This window comes from Macrotis lagotis, chromosome 8 (assembly GCF_037893015.1).
Source record: "Macrotis lagotis isolate mMagLag1 chromosome 8, bilby.v1.9.chrom.fasta, whole genome shotgun sequence".
In the NCBI taxonomy this organism is placed as follows: domain Eukaryota; kingdom Metazoa; phylum Chordata; class Mammalia; order Peramelemorphia; family Peramelidae; genus Macrotis; species Macrotis lagotis.
In genome coordinates this window covers 15,152,026-15,169,080 of record NC_133665.1, presented here as the reverse complement: position 1 = coordinate 15,169,080, position 17,055 = coordinate 15,152,026, and the positions used below count along the sequence as shown (strand labels likewise).

Below are 17,055 nucleotides of genomic sequence, written 5' to 3'. Positions count from 1 at the left end.
CAAGAAATTTGAAAGGGAGAAAGGGCTTTGCTGTGGCTTTTCAAATCATACTATATCAGACCTGAATCAGATCTGAATTCAGAACTGTATAAGAGAATGGATCACAAAGTGATTATTAATTTGGAAATAACACAAAGGGAAGAGATCAAAGTGGGAAGGTGAGGAGGGTGAGGTGTTGCAAGGACAGAGGGTTACCCTTAAAATGACTAATGTGTTGAATGTCTTCATATCTTGCCATTGGGAATCAGTCATTGGCCCTTAGGCTCATTAATTAAAAACTGGAAGACTTTAGAGACCACTAGTCCAACCCTCTCATTATATAGATAATGGAAATAAAGCCTGGAGAGATTGACTTTTGCCCAAGATCACATAGATAAAAATGACAGAGGCAGAATTTGAACCTAGAACCTCTCTAATGCTGTGCTAAAATCAGGGCCAGTTAGTCAAAGTACCTTCACGCATACCTGGGCTGCAACTTGCCCCTATCCAGGATGTCATTAAGAGCTAGATTCTTCTAAGTATGGTGGAAGGAAGCAAGCAAGTCAAAGAAAAACTAGAAAAAAAAGGAGTTGCTATTTGGATAGCTGTTCATTTCTAGTCATGGCCTGACTTGATCAAATATTTAATAAGCTACTTTGTGACAGGCACAGGTCATATGTACAGCTAGGTGGTACAGAGGATATTAGCTGTGTGACTCTGAACAAGTCACTTTACCCTGTTTGCCTCAGGTCCTCATCTATAAAATGAACAGGAAAAGGAAATGGTAAACTATTCCAGTATATCTGCCAAGAAAACCCAAAATGGGGTCCTGAAGAATCAGACACAACTGAAAAATGACTGAACCCATTGGGGACAGGAGTGAAGGGAGCCCCCATTTCCAAGGCACTTACATTCTAAAGAAGACAATAAGTATGCATAAAAATACAAAAAGAATAAACAAAATTAATGTAAATACATAATATAACAATAATAACATATATATGTGTGTGTATATATTTTTTATATACACACACACACACACACACAATATGTTCTTAGATATCTTATTAGCCCCATAGGTTGCAAAATTTACTTGAACACTTCCAGGATCCAAAATTTTATCAATGTAGGTACTACTTCTACTACATAGATGTCCTTAAATGCCATTACAATTTTTCTAGGTTTCTGTGACAGAAAAACGTTTCATAATTATATTATGTACAATATATCATATTTTATGTAACATTCTATAAATATTAATTATGTCATCATTTTAACTTATACTTTTAATTTGCATTAGTAGAGGGATTTTTTTTTCCACTGGGAAGAGGAAAGAATGAGATGGAGAGCAAAGAAACTCATTCATATATCACCTACTATGTACCATATGCATAAAGATAAGTGCTTTATAATATTATAGGGCTAAAGCCCATTATAAATGTAGGAAAGCTAAATACACATATCTCATTTGATTCTCACAACAACCCCTAAGTGTAGGTATTCTTCTTATCTCCATTTTACAGGTGAAGAAACTGAGGCAAACATAAGTTAAGGAACTTACCCAGAATTATACAGCTAGTAACAACTAAGGTCAGCTTTGTTGGAATTACAAATCAAAACAGCAATAAAATGTACAAGGTCCCATGTGAGGCAAAGGTTTTACAAAGATAAAAATCAAGAGACGTTTGACAACAGACACTCATAGAGTCTTCTAATGGGCAGCAATAATAGTCTGCCCAGCTTGGTAGAACCCACCAGATTTTCTACTGATCTTTGCAAATCTCAGAACATTACCTTCTACATACACCACATGAGCCATCAAAAGAAATCATTAGTGGAAGAGGTTGAACAACATAAAATGAGAGTCTGTATCCGGTAGGAGCAGGACAAGAAAGGGAGGAAGAAAAAGGAAATGCTGGAAGTACAAAGACCTACATTTTTGGATTGGTCCATTATTTGTGTTCATTTATGCTTTGTTACAAGGATGCTTTTTTCCTTCTCTTTCCATTTTTTAATTAGGGGTGGCCTCATATAGAATCTTCATTTTGTCCCCCTCCCTCCCTCTCACTCCTCCCCATCCTTCTTTCTGTATCTATCTAGCAAAGAAACTCATTTATTCAAATCAGAATCAAAACAGAGAATCTATACCAAACAATAGAGGGCAGGAATTCTCCAATTGGGAACTAGATAACTGAGCTCAACCAAGAGAGAAGAGTACCATATCTCACACAAAGGAAATTTCTCAGTCTCTAGTGAAGCAGCTTAAGGATAGGGAGGGACACTTATGATAGGAAGAGTCTCATTTTGATTTATGTAGGAGGAAATATATTTAGTCATGTTACTTCATACTGTGAGGACTTTTTGAAAACTATTTTACCAAAACCATAACAAAAAAGTTAGAAAAATGGAGTATCAACTTTATCATAATGATCATGAACTTTTAGAGTTGGAAGGGATCAAAGATCAACTAGTATGATCTCATTGCATAAATGAAGAAACTGAGGCCCAGGGAAGAGAAAGAATGCTCTTCTTCACAGGGTTGTTATGAGGATAAAAATGAAATAATATATGGAAAATTCTTTACAGTGAAATTATTAATTATATATTTATATTACATAGATATATTTAATTATATAGTATTAATATATTAGTGCTATATAAATGTCAGCTATTAGTATTAGTCAGTCCCTTTCCACTGTTTTTTTATTATAACAAGGTCACAGCTGACTAATTCAGCATTTGTAGGATCTAAAACTGGAAAGAACTTTGGAGATCATCTAATCCAACCCTCTCATTTTACAGTTGGGGAAACTGATGTCCAAAGAGGCTAAGTGATTTTCCCAAAGTCACAAAGAGATGGTAGTATCAGGATTAGAACTCAGACCCCCAAATTCTAAAGTCAATACACTTTCTTTTGAACTAACTACCTAATGGAAGGACCCAGGACCCAGGCTTCCATATGTTTTTTTTAATTGTTTTTTTTTTTGTTTCCTGGTTGATGGAGGTGAGGGGATAAAGGTACCTCAGTCATTAGAGGTCTGGGTCTGGAGTCAGGAAGATTCATCTTACTCAAATCTGGCCTCAGACACTGACTGGTTTGTGTGAACTGGGCAAGTCACATAATTTTTTGCCTCAGTTTCCTTATCTATAAAATGAACTGGAGAAGGAAAAGGCAAACTACTCCAGTAGCTTTGCCATGAAAACCCTCAAATAAGGTCATGAAGAGTCAGACAAATAGATTGATGAGCTTAATTGATATAATCATCTTCACTAAGCATGAGAAACATTTTTGAGCAAGAAGAAAGACACAGTGTCCCTTCTCCCTCTGCCAGATGTCCAGTTAACCCAAGACATAAGCTCTACTCCGGGTAACTGCTCCTGTCATACATCAATGTGTCCTGGACTGGCCCAAGACTCTCCCAGAAGGCAAAGAATGCTTATGTTACTAACAGTAGAAAAAAGTCAATATGCTTGAGAATAATTACTGTAGATTTTTTCCCTTCTTGCCCTCTTCACAACCTCCTTTCTCCCTAGTCCTTCTTACCCCAACTCCCTACCCCACCCCAAATAACCCTCAGATTTTTATTTGCTCTCTTTCAAAGATTATAGAAGCCTCCCCTAAACTCCAGTCTCAGACCACAGTTTGGGGGAAAAAAGGGATTGAGCTTGTGTGTTTGCTAGAGACTCCACTGACTCATCCATTACTAAGAACAGTTAGTCAGTCACTGGTAGGATCTTTGTGTCTCAGAACATTCCCCTGAGCTTGTACTGGAAACTACAGGAAGCCTGGGGAGGAGGCAGCTGAGCCTTTCCTGCTTGACCTCCCTAATCAATCTTTTCAACCCCTTCCAAAGTCTCCTACCAAACTTACCTTGGTACTAGCCCCTCCCATCAGAAAGAAGAGCTAAGAGATTCTCTATCTCTTTATAAGGATGGGGGAAGAATGAAGGGAGAAAGCTGTCACAAGTCTGCCATTCCTCCTTTGTTCATTTTGACCCCCATATTCTCTAATTTTCCCTATTTGAAGTAGTTTGTCTCAATGGTGGGGTTTTAGAAGTCTTCAGAGAACCTTAGTTTAAACCACATAATCTGAAATCCTGATGTTGGTTAAACTGAAGGTTCCTCTAGAAGTAACGTATTACCTAGAAAGGATGACAAGATACTAGCAATTGTTAATATTTTAACAGCTCTAACATTAAATTGACATTAAATGTTAACATTTTTGCCTTATTCATTTATCAGAGTAACTCTAGTTCCTAGAAAAAACACAAAGGTAAGGAGATACAGGAAAGATAAGTTTTCATAGAAAAGGGTTATTAAGAAAGTTCCTGGGACTTCCATGAATTTATTGCTTTATTACTTTTATAATTACTTCCATATAATTGTTTCTTTTGTAATGAATATTTTATTATGCATTTAAAAATATTCTGAGAAGGGATCCATAGGTTTCATGAAACTGACCGTCAGAGACCTTTAAGACACATTATAAAGTTAAGAACCTCTCTTCTAGTGCATGATGTTTCCTGAGGATTAATCTTTTTTTTTCCCGCAAGGCAATGTGGTTAAGTGACTTGCTCAAGGCCACACAGCTAGGTAATTATTAAGTGTCTGAGGTTGGATTTGAACTCGGGTACCCCTGACTCCAGGGCCGGTGCTCTATTCACTGCGCCACCTAGCCGCCCCCTGAGGATTAATCTTTAACAAATATGAAGGACCTTGCTGGAGAGAGGGTTCTTTCCCAAAACATTGTTTTTAGGCACAGTCGATATGTTGATTTGTTTTGCTTGATAATATTTATTTATTCCAGTGAAAGAAATAAGTTGATAATAGTTAACACTTATGTGGTACTCTGTCTTTAAAACCCTTTATACATATTATATATGATTTGTTCCTTCTTGATAACCTTGTGAGATAGGAGCTTTTATCACTTCCATTTTACAGATCAGAAAACTGAGACCAGAGACATTATACACCTTGTCTTGTCTAAGGTTACACAGCTAGTAGCAGAGCCAGGCTCAAAGTCAGTTCTTCTGACCCCTAAGTATAGCACTCTTTCCACTGTACAGTTATTTCCTTCCATGTCATGGCTTTCCCCACTGTGTTTTTGATATATTACAGGTCAGTATAAGAAATTAAATGGGAATTTGGGGGGAGTTTTACAGAAGCCGCAGATAACACTCAAAGATAACACAGAATCTATGACCAAATACTTAACCCAAATTTTACAATAAGCTATTATAAACAGCCCATAAAAGAAAAAGAAAAAAATTCAGATTGTTTATCTGGTACAAAGGGAGGGTCACAAAATTTTATGAGAATTTTCCAAGCCCTACCCCTATCCCCTGCAATAGGGATAACTGTAGTTCTCTGCCTCTGTTGGAACATAACCCTTCTCCTTCTTGTACTTGTCTCTACCCTGACGCCCCTAGGGTCTTCATCAGGCTGAGGAATCTTTCCCTTCATCATGGAGCTCCATACAGCAGATGTCCCATTTTTCTTTCTCTCCCAAGGGGTTGGGAACTGGAAGGACTGAATGGGAGGAAGTGGTCCCCAAAATGAACAAGGATTCCAGGTCTACATTATTTCATGTGAGTAGGATTATGATTTTAATTGGATTTATCTTCTCTTCTAATTCAAATCATGGTAATGGACCCTGAATCACATCAGACTGCCAAGAAAAACCACTTCTTATTAACTCCCTAATTTATGGAAAGGGAAGAAGTTAACCTCCAAACAAGTCCTCAGAGCTCCACTCTCTTAAGACTGAAGAGATGAACCAGATCTACTGGGATTCTCAGACATCTGAAATCTGTGCCTCAATACAGAGCACTAGGAGTAGAAATTGCTATTTTATGCTCCTATCAGAGGAGCATAAAGTGAACCATTTACTTTGACAGTTATAGTTGATTTAATGCCAGACTCCTGATACCCAGAATAAAAGGCCATTAAAAAGGGCTCAGAAGACATTGGACAAATTGAAAGAATCCCAAAGAATACTTCTCCCTCAGTTCAGAGACCCAGACTCTCCCAGAACCCCAAGTAGGCAGGGCTCTCCAACTGTGACTTCCAGTCAGTGCAATATAAAATCCAAACCAAATTCAACTTCCTTTATAGCAACTAATTCTGGAAAAGGAAATTTTACCTCCTCCTCTAAGGTTTCAGAAATTCCTACCACCTGCCCAGTTCCAATCCCCCTTGCTGTAATATAAACCATTCTCCTCACATGACAAAGTCAGAGAACCAACTCCTGTTGATCAACCTTGGCAGGATAAGTCTTTGTTATCATTCTGGTTCACCATTAAAGAAATAGGAGGCAGTGTGTGGTAGGGGATAGAATGTTGAACTAGGAATCAGTCAGGAGGAACCTGGGTTCAAATTCCAATTCAGATTCTTACTTTATGAATCTTGGTTAGTTATTTGGCTTTTCTCAGTTTCTTCATCTGTAAAATGGGGTTAATGATATCAGTTAACCTACTGGTTTCTTATAAGGAGCTATAAGGTAATTTATGTGAAAGGCTTTGCAAGACTTAAGAGTGCTATGTAAGGGGTGGCTAGGTGGTACACTGGATCGAACACGGGCCCTGGAGTCAGGAGTACCCGAGTTCAAATCTGGCCTCAGACACTTAATAATTACCTAGCCGTGTGGCCTTGGGCAAGCCACTTAACCCCATTGCCTTGCAAAAACTAAAAAGAAAAAAAAAAGTGCTCTGTAAGTGATGGTTATGATAATTAGTTTGCTTCTTGCACTTTCTATAACAAATTTAGCAATTTTTTTTCTGTAACAAATAGTTAAGTAAACAAATTAGCATTGTCCATGAAAATGTATCATTTTCAACCAGACATCTTTGGTTCAATATCTCTCTGCCAAGAGGTAGGCAGCAAACTTCATCATCATCACTTTTTGAAGTTATGGTAAGGCACTACAGTGATTCAAGTTCTACATTCTTTCAGAGTTGGTTTCCTATTTATATTACTGTGAGTATCATGAAGATTATTCTCCTGGTTCTATAAAAAACATAGAAAAGTTAAACAGTCTCATTTCACTAGGACCTTACACTCTAATAGGAAGAAGCAACATATAAAGGGTTTCAGCTAAGATCAAAAGTCTGTTTATTAATTTAAAATGAGAAATATTAATAGCAGGAGGATCAGAATACTGGTATCACAAATGTGATGTATCTTTTTTTTAAATTATTTTGTTTTTAGGTATTTTGCAAGGCAAATGGGGTTAAGTGGCTTGCCCAAGGCCACACGGCTAGGTAATTGTTAAGTGTCTGAGGCCAGATTTGAACCCGGGTACTCCTGATTCCAGGGCCAGTGTTTTATCTACTGCGCCATCTAACCACCCCCATGCATCTTCTTTAATGCTATTTCCATTAACAAAGTCATGGGGGCAGATAGGTAGCACAGTGGATAAAGTACTGGTCCTGGAATCAGGAGGAACTGAGTTCAAATCTGTCTGAACTCAGACACTTAATAATTGCCTAGCCGTGTGACCTTGGGCAAGTCACCTAAACCCCATTGCCTTGCAAAAACTTAAAAAAAACCCAAAATCATATCCATGTCTGATGTTTAGTGGTTTGATAGTATGAAGATGGAGAGTACCTTCTTTGCTGAGTCTTTAGTACTTGTGGCTGCTGAAAATATAACATCTGCATAGACAGTTATGTCACATGTTTACATTGGTCCCATCTGTCAGTGATGTGTATATATGGGCCAGAGTAGAAGCAGTGGAACTGCTATTCTGGGGTCTCTTGAACTTATCTGTGGGTCAATGGCAGTTGGCTGACAGTTGATGTTAGTGGTGGTAGAGATGGTAGTTGACAATTGATGGTGGTGGTAGGGATAGGGGGCCTCTTTTCCATAGAGATTACCCCCTCTGATAGTTGTTAGAGGAATTTTTTTTCTTAATGATATTTGAGAGTCTGGGTAAAAAATAAGTTGGGTTAGTACTAAGCAAAATTGTGAAGCAGTTAAATTATGACTTTTGCCACATTCCTAAGGAACCCCTAGTGATTATCTCATTCCTTTATATAGTAGAGAAGACAGAAAAAGCAAACACCTTTGGTGAGCATATTTTGCTGTTTAATATTACTTGGCTTTGATAAAGGATCCCTGAAGTTTGTCTTTGAAGGAATCTTGTTGTTCAGTCATTTTTGACTCTTCATGAACTATTTTTTTTTTAAATTTTGTTTAAGGCAATGGATTTTATGTGACTTGCCCAAGGCCACACGGCTAGGCAATTATTAAGTGTCTGAGGCTAGATTTGAACTCAGGTCCTCCTGACTACAGATTCAGTGCTCTATCCATTATACCACCTAGCTGCCCTTCATATAGTTTTTTAAGGTTTGCAAAACATTTTACAAATATCTCATTTTGTCCTCACAACAACCCAATAGTAGATGCTATTTTGAGGATAATAATACTGGGTCAGACAGAGGTTAATTAATTTGTCTATGGTACACAGGGCTAAGTATCTAAGACCAGATTTGAAATCTGTCTTCTTGATTCCAGGTCCTGTTTTCCATTCACTAAATCATCTATATTCTTACTTTTTTTTTTTTTTAGGTTTTTGCAAAGCAAATGGGGTTAAGTGGCTTGCCCAAGGCCAACAGCTAGGTAATTATCTGAGTCTGAGACAGTCTGAGACAGGATTTGAACCCAGGTACTCCTGACTCCAAGGTGGGTGCTTTTATCCACTATGCCACCTAGCCGCCCCTATTCTTACTTTTTTAAAATCTGTTTTTAAATTTTTATTTTTTTCCCAATTATGTGCAAAGGTGGCTTTCAACATTCATCCATTTGCAAGTTTATGAGTTTCACATTTTTTCTATCACCTTCCCTTTCCTCTCCTTCCCCATGATAGCCAACAATCTGGTAAAGGTTGTATGTGTACAATTGTGTTTAACATATTTTCATATTAGTCACTTTGTGAAAGAGGAATTAGAACTGGGGGGGAAACCACAAGAAATAAAGAAAAAACATAAAAGAAATTTTAAAAAGCTTCACTAATTTTTAAAATGAATTTTACTTTTTTTTAAAAAGTATGTCACTTTTATTAGACCGTGTGTATCTGTTAATTTACAATGAGAAATATTAATAATAGGATAAAAAAACTGGCATCAGTTGGTTAGATATCTTCCCTTCCTTAAAGGTTTATTTTGGGAAACTATATTCATATTAGAAACTTGTCAAATGAGAACAGAATAGAAGGAGTTAGATGATCTTGTTGAGTGGTATCATAAAGGCAAGGTAACATACTTCCTTCTGCCAGCTTGAACAGAATCTTTGAATTTTTCCCACCTAATTCCCCTTTCCACTGTTTCCTTCACTGTTCATCCTGTAGAAACAGCTGTGTGATATATAACAGCTGAAGAAATTAATGCAGTCTTAGGAGAGATCATTCTGACTTCTTTGTACTAATCATATTATAATTTGTACTAATCATAATATAATAGTAATCATAATATATATATTTGCATTGTAGTTACCTATGTGTTTTTCCTCTTCCCCTGTACTAGAGGGAAGAGACTTTGCCTTGTTTTATCTTGGTATTTTCCCCTGTATCTGCAAAGAGTAGGCACACAGTAAATGTTTATCATTGAAGTGGCTTTGATGGTGAGAGATGGAGGGTACCTAGTGAATCTCAGATGGCTATTCTCCAGCATAGCCCTATCTATACCTTTCACACTCTTAGTACTTTCTCCTGTTTCCTGAGGGAAGCCAGTGGTCTGAGAGTTTGTGGCCAGCACATTGTCATTTAAACCATAAAGGTGGATAGTTAGTATGTCAGTGACTCATGGAGAGTAGATTTTAAAGGGTCAGTCCAGACAACCTGGAATTCCACCAAATTCCATCACCCTAAATTATATACAAGTCCTTTTAGGAAGGACCAGAATATGCCATTTCTCCAGTGAGACTACAGAATGCAGAAGATAGAAAATGGATTATAATATATGGTTGGAGCAAAGAGGGTAAGGAAGGGAAGAGGAGAGATGATTGGCAGTTTGTCTCAGATATTATATCAAGTATATTTTCTTCCAACCCAGGTGTTCTTAGCCTATAGCCTGGTAAAACCTATGGACCCCTTCTCAGAATAATGATTTTTTAAAAAAATCATAATTGGAAAAATGTTAAATCTCAGGTAGAAGTTAATGTAAATAAAATGATTTTTTTTTCATTCAAGCTAATGGATTCCTTAAGATCTACACATAGATCCTAAGTTAAGAACATTTGTTTTAGTCCCATTTTTCTTTTTTTTCCCCCATGGCAAAATTGTATTCTCTTTATTCTGTGTACTTTCATTTCAGAAAAGAAATAATAAACACAAACAGTCTACAGTACATAATATCCTACTTCCCATATCAGGGGCAGGAGGAAGTGGGATCCTGTAAGCCCTGCTCTTATACACTGGAAAACAGAAGAATAAAAACAAAATAAAAAAACAAAAAACCCCACTTGACACTGGCAGATGAAGCCGAGAGGGCAAGGTCTCTATGCTGCTGTGGGAAACATGAGAAACATAGGAAACTATACAGAAAGTGGGATCTGATACGACATTTGTCTAAGCCACTTTGTCCATGTGGGATGCATCTTTATCTCCTAGTGGGGAGATCTCATCAGAAATAGCAGCACTGGGTTCTTCTGCTGTTACCTCATTCTCATCAATGACAAGATCGAGTCTAATTATGTGATAAATTCAATTTGAGGGAATCCGGAGATCTTCAAGAGAGAAGTCTGAAGAGAAGAGAACTGTTTCAAAAAGCAGTACCACCATGTCCTTCACAGCCTTGTTATCAGCTTCAGCCTACTTACCCTTCACAATGGGGGGGATCTGGGTTGTGCAGTTGTCTCTCAATGCCTGAGCCTTCATGATGATAACCTTCATTAGCTTGCATAAATTCTTACTTTTTTTTCTTTTCTCCATCCTCTTGAGTTTTTAACCCTCCTTAGTAACAGAGATAAGGGTCTTCCCAGTGAATTCCTTTAGCTCCTGCACACAGTACTCATCAGTGAGTTCTGTCATGAATACTAATCTGTTTCCGTATCTATTCCACAAAAGCAGAGTTGTCCCTATTCTTTGCTCTCATCAATGATATAGTGATGCATTTTTAGGTTTCCTTTATCCTGGACATATATTTGTTGAACCCAAAGAGCGAGACAGAGACCAGAGTTGATAAGTGTGGAGATCTTTATTCCCCAGGACTGTCTGGGATGGAATACCCAAATCAGACAGTACCTGAGTGTTCTGGGGATAGGGTTTTTATAGCATTTGGGGGGTAATACTGAGAGCAGGCAGGATAGAAAAGCAAAGATCATCTTATCATATATAAATATGGGGTAAATATAGACAGAAAGGGTCTTTGTTTGAACATATTTCCTGAGATGGGGGGAGTCATGAGCCACCCCTGTGGATACTTCTTGACAACATTCTTATGAATAACTTTCAGGATCCTATACTGCTACAACATCTCTTAAAATGTTGAGGCGGGGAGTGGCTAGGTGACACAGTGGATAGAGCACCAGCCCTGGATTCAGGAGTACTTGAGATCAAATCCAGCCTAATTACCAAGTTGTGTGGCCTTGGGCAAGCCACTTAACCCCATTGCCTTGCAAAAAAAAAAAATGTTGAGGGGTAGATCTTCAGAATCCAACACATCTCAGATAAAATTAAGATAATGAGGAATAAACTTGTCACAACTGTCCATGATGAATACATGAATACACATACCACTTAATGTTATTCTTTTTGTTTCCCAATAGGTCAAGGGGAACCTAGCAGGTAATGAAGAGAAGAGCTCTGAATTCCAGCTGAACATTCACAGAGGAGTGCTTTACTGTCAAATGATCTTCCCAACTATTGGTGAGGTCATAAAACTTGCCTTATTCCTCTTGGCATATATGATATTGAAGATATCAATCATCAGGGTTTCTCTCCAGATGGTCTTAGTCTTGTTCAGCTCTTCCTGATCAATGTAGTATTCCTCTTTGATCTTCTTCATTTTCTTCCTGTTGCCCTTGATGCTATCTTTATTATCAGATCCTATATCTTCAGTCTTGGGTTTCTCTTCATCTTTAACTGACTTTTTTTCTTTGTCATCCTTTGTCTCATCATCATTTATTTCCTTCTCTTCTTTCTACAAATAAATGTGATGGGATAGCAATTGAACTGTGAATGTTTCTTTACAACCTCCTTGACTCATCTTTCTTCCAGATATTCTGAATGGTCTTTCAGATGTAGATCACTTTGGTGTTCTAGTTGATAGACTCACCATGTCAGCATGGATTGTGAAGGAGCCATTGGCAGAAGATTCTTAGGCATACTATACTGTTCATCCTCATTATGCTTGGTGATGACAGTTACCTTCTGCCACCAGGTAAGCAAAATAGAAACCCCACACCAAAATGATCAATCATGAGGAGTATGCTCAAGTCTACAAAGCCTCCATGAAAACTTGGAGTTAGATTTGGCAATGATTCCCAAGCTTTTGATCAAAAAGATTTTGTCATACTAATGCCAGAGTCTACAAAAGTCTGGGTATGCTTCTAAGGGTTGGGAATGATGATACTATTTAGCTCTTTAGTGATGTCCAATTTGAAAGGCTCTATCAGTGTCTCATAGCAAATATCTTGTCCAGAGCATCAAAGGCATTAGAAATGATCTCTCAGGGCAGCTAGGTAGTACAGGAGATAGAGCAGTTGCCCTGGAGTCAGGAGCACTTGAGTTCAAATCCAACCTTAGACACTTACCATGTACAAAAAGTAGCAATAATTTGAAATTTGAAAAATTTGAAAAAAATTTATTACATAGTTATTGAACTCAAGTTTTACTCATCATAAAATTCATACAACTCCTCTTCATTGTCAAAACCGCCATGCATTAGCTCATCCCATCTGTGTTTGATGGTGAATCACTGTCTTAGGAGAGGCTCTGACTGCTCTCCTGTCTGTGCTTTGGTCTGTGACTGACTACAAGCACTCCCTGGGCAAGTCTGGTACCTAGACACATATTTAGTCCATTCCATTTCATGAACCTGAAGCACCAGTTGTGTCCTCCTTTGAAATCAATAACTTCTTTTCATCAACAATTCTTCTTGCCTCATGCTGAACCATCTTTGTGGACACAGGAATTCCACTTGCCCTTTGCTCTTCAATCCATCTCTAAATCAGGCCTTCTTCTGCCATGGAGTTTTCAGGAGGGTTTCTTCTTTCTCCAGCCTGTCTCAGATTGTTTTCTTAGTTAGAGGAGGGCCAAACTGATGTTCAGCAGCACTTTTGCAAACTGGATCACTTTGAACTTGAATTCAGCACTGTTGAAAAGAAAATCTTTTCTGAGCCATTTCTGGGCAGAAGGTGGCAAAATGTAACCTAATATACTTGTAACAAATGTGAAACAATGAATGCAAAGACAACAAGCAAAAAAGCAGGAAATGCAAATAAAAAAAATCTGCAACCACTGTAAAAGATGTTCCCAGTTTTTAGATCCTGAATTTTTCAAAAAAGGGTGCATCTTATAAATGGGGAAATATGGCAATAATTATCTAGCTTTGTGACCTTGGGCAAGTCACTTAATCCCATTACCTAAAAAAAAAAGAAATGATCTCTCAAATGAAGATTTTCTTACTGGAATAGATGGTGTTGATAAGGATTTTTGCTAGGAAATTTCTGCATAGAAAATTAAGGTCTTCACCTCCTTTTTTTCCATACTGCACTTTCTCAGGCATCTTGGGTGTTGGCAGCTAAAAAGGTCAGTTCAGGGAAGTACTGAGTCTAAAGTGCTGAGACTACAAAGACTGAAGCATTTGAGGAGTTTAGCACAAGAGAAACTTTCAGTTTCTTATTCCTTATTAAATGATATTTTATTTTTTCATCTACATGTAAAGCTCATTTTCAACATTCTTTTTTTGGCAAGGCTAGATAATTATTAAATGTCTGAGGATAGATTCGAACTCAGATCTTCTTGACTCTAGGGCTGGTGCTCTATCCACTGTGCCATCTAGTTACCCCCTCAACATTCATTTTTTTAAAAAGATTTTGAGTTTCAAATTTTTCTCCTTTCCTTCCTCCCCTCCTCAAGATGACAAGCAATATGCTATAGGTTATATGTGTGCAATTGTGTAAACATATTTCCACATTAGTAATATGGTGAAAGAAGAAGCAAAACAAAGGGGAAAATCCAACCAAAAAAGGTGAAAATAGTATGCTTCAATCTACACTCATACTCCATAGTTCTTTCTCTTGATGTGGATAGCATTTTCTGTCATGACTCTTGGAATTGTCCTGGATTGCTGTTATTGCTGAGAAGAACTAAATCAATCATAGTTTATCATTGCACAATATTGCTGTGTGTCTGTGTGTGTGTGTGTGTGTGTGTGTGTGTGTGTGTGTGTGTACAATGTTCCCTGGTTTCGCTCACTTCACTCAGCATCAGTTCATATAAACCTTCCTAGGTTTTTAAAAAATCTGCATTTAACTTCCTTTTTTAAAGGGCTCTGTGTTTCTCTCTTGCATGTAAAGAATGGAGATATCTCTATATATAGAAATATAGCCAAGGAAATTATAAAGAGGTGGATAAGGTAGAGGAGATAGTGGTGTAGCTTCCATCAGAACTGACAATAGTTTTCCTGCTAATGGAAAGGAGGACTCAGATGTGCCACAAAGAACTCCTAAGTTTTCTCATTTCCCTGGACTATCAGGGATGTATAAGGCAGAGGTTGTTTGATCACAATGGTAGAGAGGAGGTGAAGGATGGATTATGTCTCTTTGTGTGTCTATGAAATAGAAATTACTGATTATTTGGTGGGTATTGTAAAAATATTATTTCACAACAACTTCATAGGTGCTATTATTGTCCTTATTTTACAATTGAGGAAACTGAGGCAAACAAGGTTTAAATATCTTGCTAGGGACCCACACAGCTAGTAATATCTAAACTGGATTTGAGGCTGACACCAGGGCTAGAGGTGTCCCTACACCTGCCTGTCTCTCAGGATCATAGATTTGGAGGTGAGAAGAACCTTAGAAGCTACTCAGTCTAACATCTTCATTGAATAAAATGCCTTTTTATAGCTTTTTGCTTTATATCACCTCCATTTCTGAAAATCATCTCCCCCAGCTTCCCTAATTAGTAATTAGTTCCCTTGCCACAAAGAATAAAGGTCCCTCTCAGCTCAACTCATTTTCTGGACTGCTCCATCTCTTTCCCCCCTCACAAGTATTGCTCACTGCTTCCTATCCATCATTTTCCAGTTACCCTTTTATTTTGTCTTTCCTTATTAAGACATAATGTAAAACTCAAATAATATCTTTAATAAAAATAAATTTAAATAAAAAAAGACATAACTCACAAAGAGGAGGGAAACATCTTGTTTGTCTGTTTTTTTTGGATTAGTATCCCCTAGACCCTAGGGGATACTTTAGATAGTGCTTGGTAAAGAATAAATGCTCTATTATCTATCTGTCTGTTTATCTGCCTATCCCCTAATTCATCCATTTATCTACCACAAAAAAAAGCAGTATAGTAAACTAGTTAACATTATCAGCTGCGTCTGACAGTATATGCAATATTCCAATCCCCAAATCTCATACCTCTACAAAGAAGTAAGAGAGATATTTTTTCTCATCTCTTCTTTTGGGACAGGCTTGAGGATTGTATTTGTACAGTGTTCAATTTGGGTTTTTTTTGGTTGGTGTTTCCATTTGTATTCCAGTTTTATAGATAAAGAAACTGAGATCCAGAGTTTTTCTGGTGATTTGCCCAAAGTCAAAAGGAAGTGGCATCCTCAAGACTCAGACCCATATTCTTTGACTCCAAATCCATTTCTCTTTCCACCATACTAAGCTACTTCTTCCTGATAAGGTTAGAATCACATTTCTTTAGTCATCACTCTGACCATGAGTCTCTATGCCTAGCTAAGAGGCAGTTGAATGAAAGTCAAGCAGGGCAGAAATTAGATTTAGATCAGTGCCTCATACTATGAAATACAATAACCTCCAAATTTATACACGGCCTAAATATAAAAGGTCATATCATAAAAAAAATTAAAAGAGAAGGGAACTATGGATGGGGGTGAGTTATATACTTTTTTTGTTGTAGCAAATAACTGAAAACTAAGTTAGTGCCCTTTAGTTGGTGGGAATGGCTAAACAAAAGCACATTACATAAATGGAATGGAATGTTAATGCCCCCTGAGAAATGACAAATATGATGGATTCCAAGAAACCTGGGAAGACTTAATATGAATTGATCCAGAGTGAAATGAGCATAGACTTTTTATATAACATTTATACAATGACTACAAAAATGTAATTTAGAGCCTAGACTCTAAATAGAGGGCAGTCGGGCTCTTTCTCACAATCTCTGACTCTTTGTGACACTGCCCAGAGGTCCGGGGGAAAAGGCACTTAGAGCTTGATTTGTCTCATATATAATCTTAGTTCTTCCCATAAATGATTAGAAAAGTACTCAGTATACAAAGTATATTAGAATAAGACAACTATTTATTTCTTCTGCTTTAAATGTAGAAGGCTAATAAGTGCTAATGCATAATACAATAATCTAAAACATCTAGAAGGCTCTCCTGGGAGAGACAAACAGACTTTTCCTTAAATCTCCCCCTTCTACTTTTCTCCTGCTATTTCTAGGACCTTCTTTCTGAGATTTCCTTCCACTAATACTATTTATACCTATTATATACATTGTTATTTGCATATTGTCTGTGAGATTTTTCAAACAATCATTTCATCTTCACTTTGGTTCTACTCTGTCCAAACAATTCCCTCAGGGTCCAGATCTGGACCTGGCTTACCTTCCTATCAGGGTAATCTTCTCCAAATAGTAACTCAGGGGGTACTTCCTGAAGTTTAGCTAGTACTGACCTAGGAGCTCCCAACTTTATGAATTCATGAGTTTGCTCCTAAGGTTGAAACAGCTACTTTTATCTGGAAACCTAAAAGTTGAAACAGCTACTTTTATCTGGAAACCTAAGCTCCTCATCTCTAGGGAGTTAGATGGTGCAGTGAATAGAGGACCTGAGTTCAAAATTGACCTCAGATACTTACTGGCTATTTGACTTA

General features: G+C 37.5%; 2 pseudogenes; both read right to left on the bottom strand.

Annotated features, from left to right (window-relative positions):
* Positions 1 to 10,543: 10,543 nt before the first annotated feature.
* On the bottom strand, positions 10,544 to 11,450 carry LOC141495126 (heat shock protein HSP 90-beta pseudogene; annotated as a pseudogene).
* LOC141495125 (heat shock protein HSP 90-beta-like) lies at positions 10,889 to 13,703 on the bottom strand (annotated as a pseudogene).
* Between the last annotated feature and the right edge of the window lie 3,352 nt (positions 13,704 to 17,055).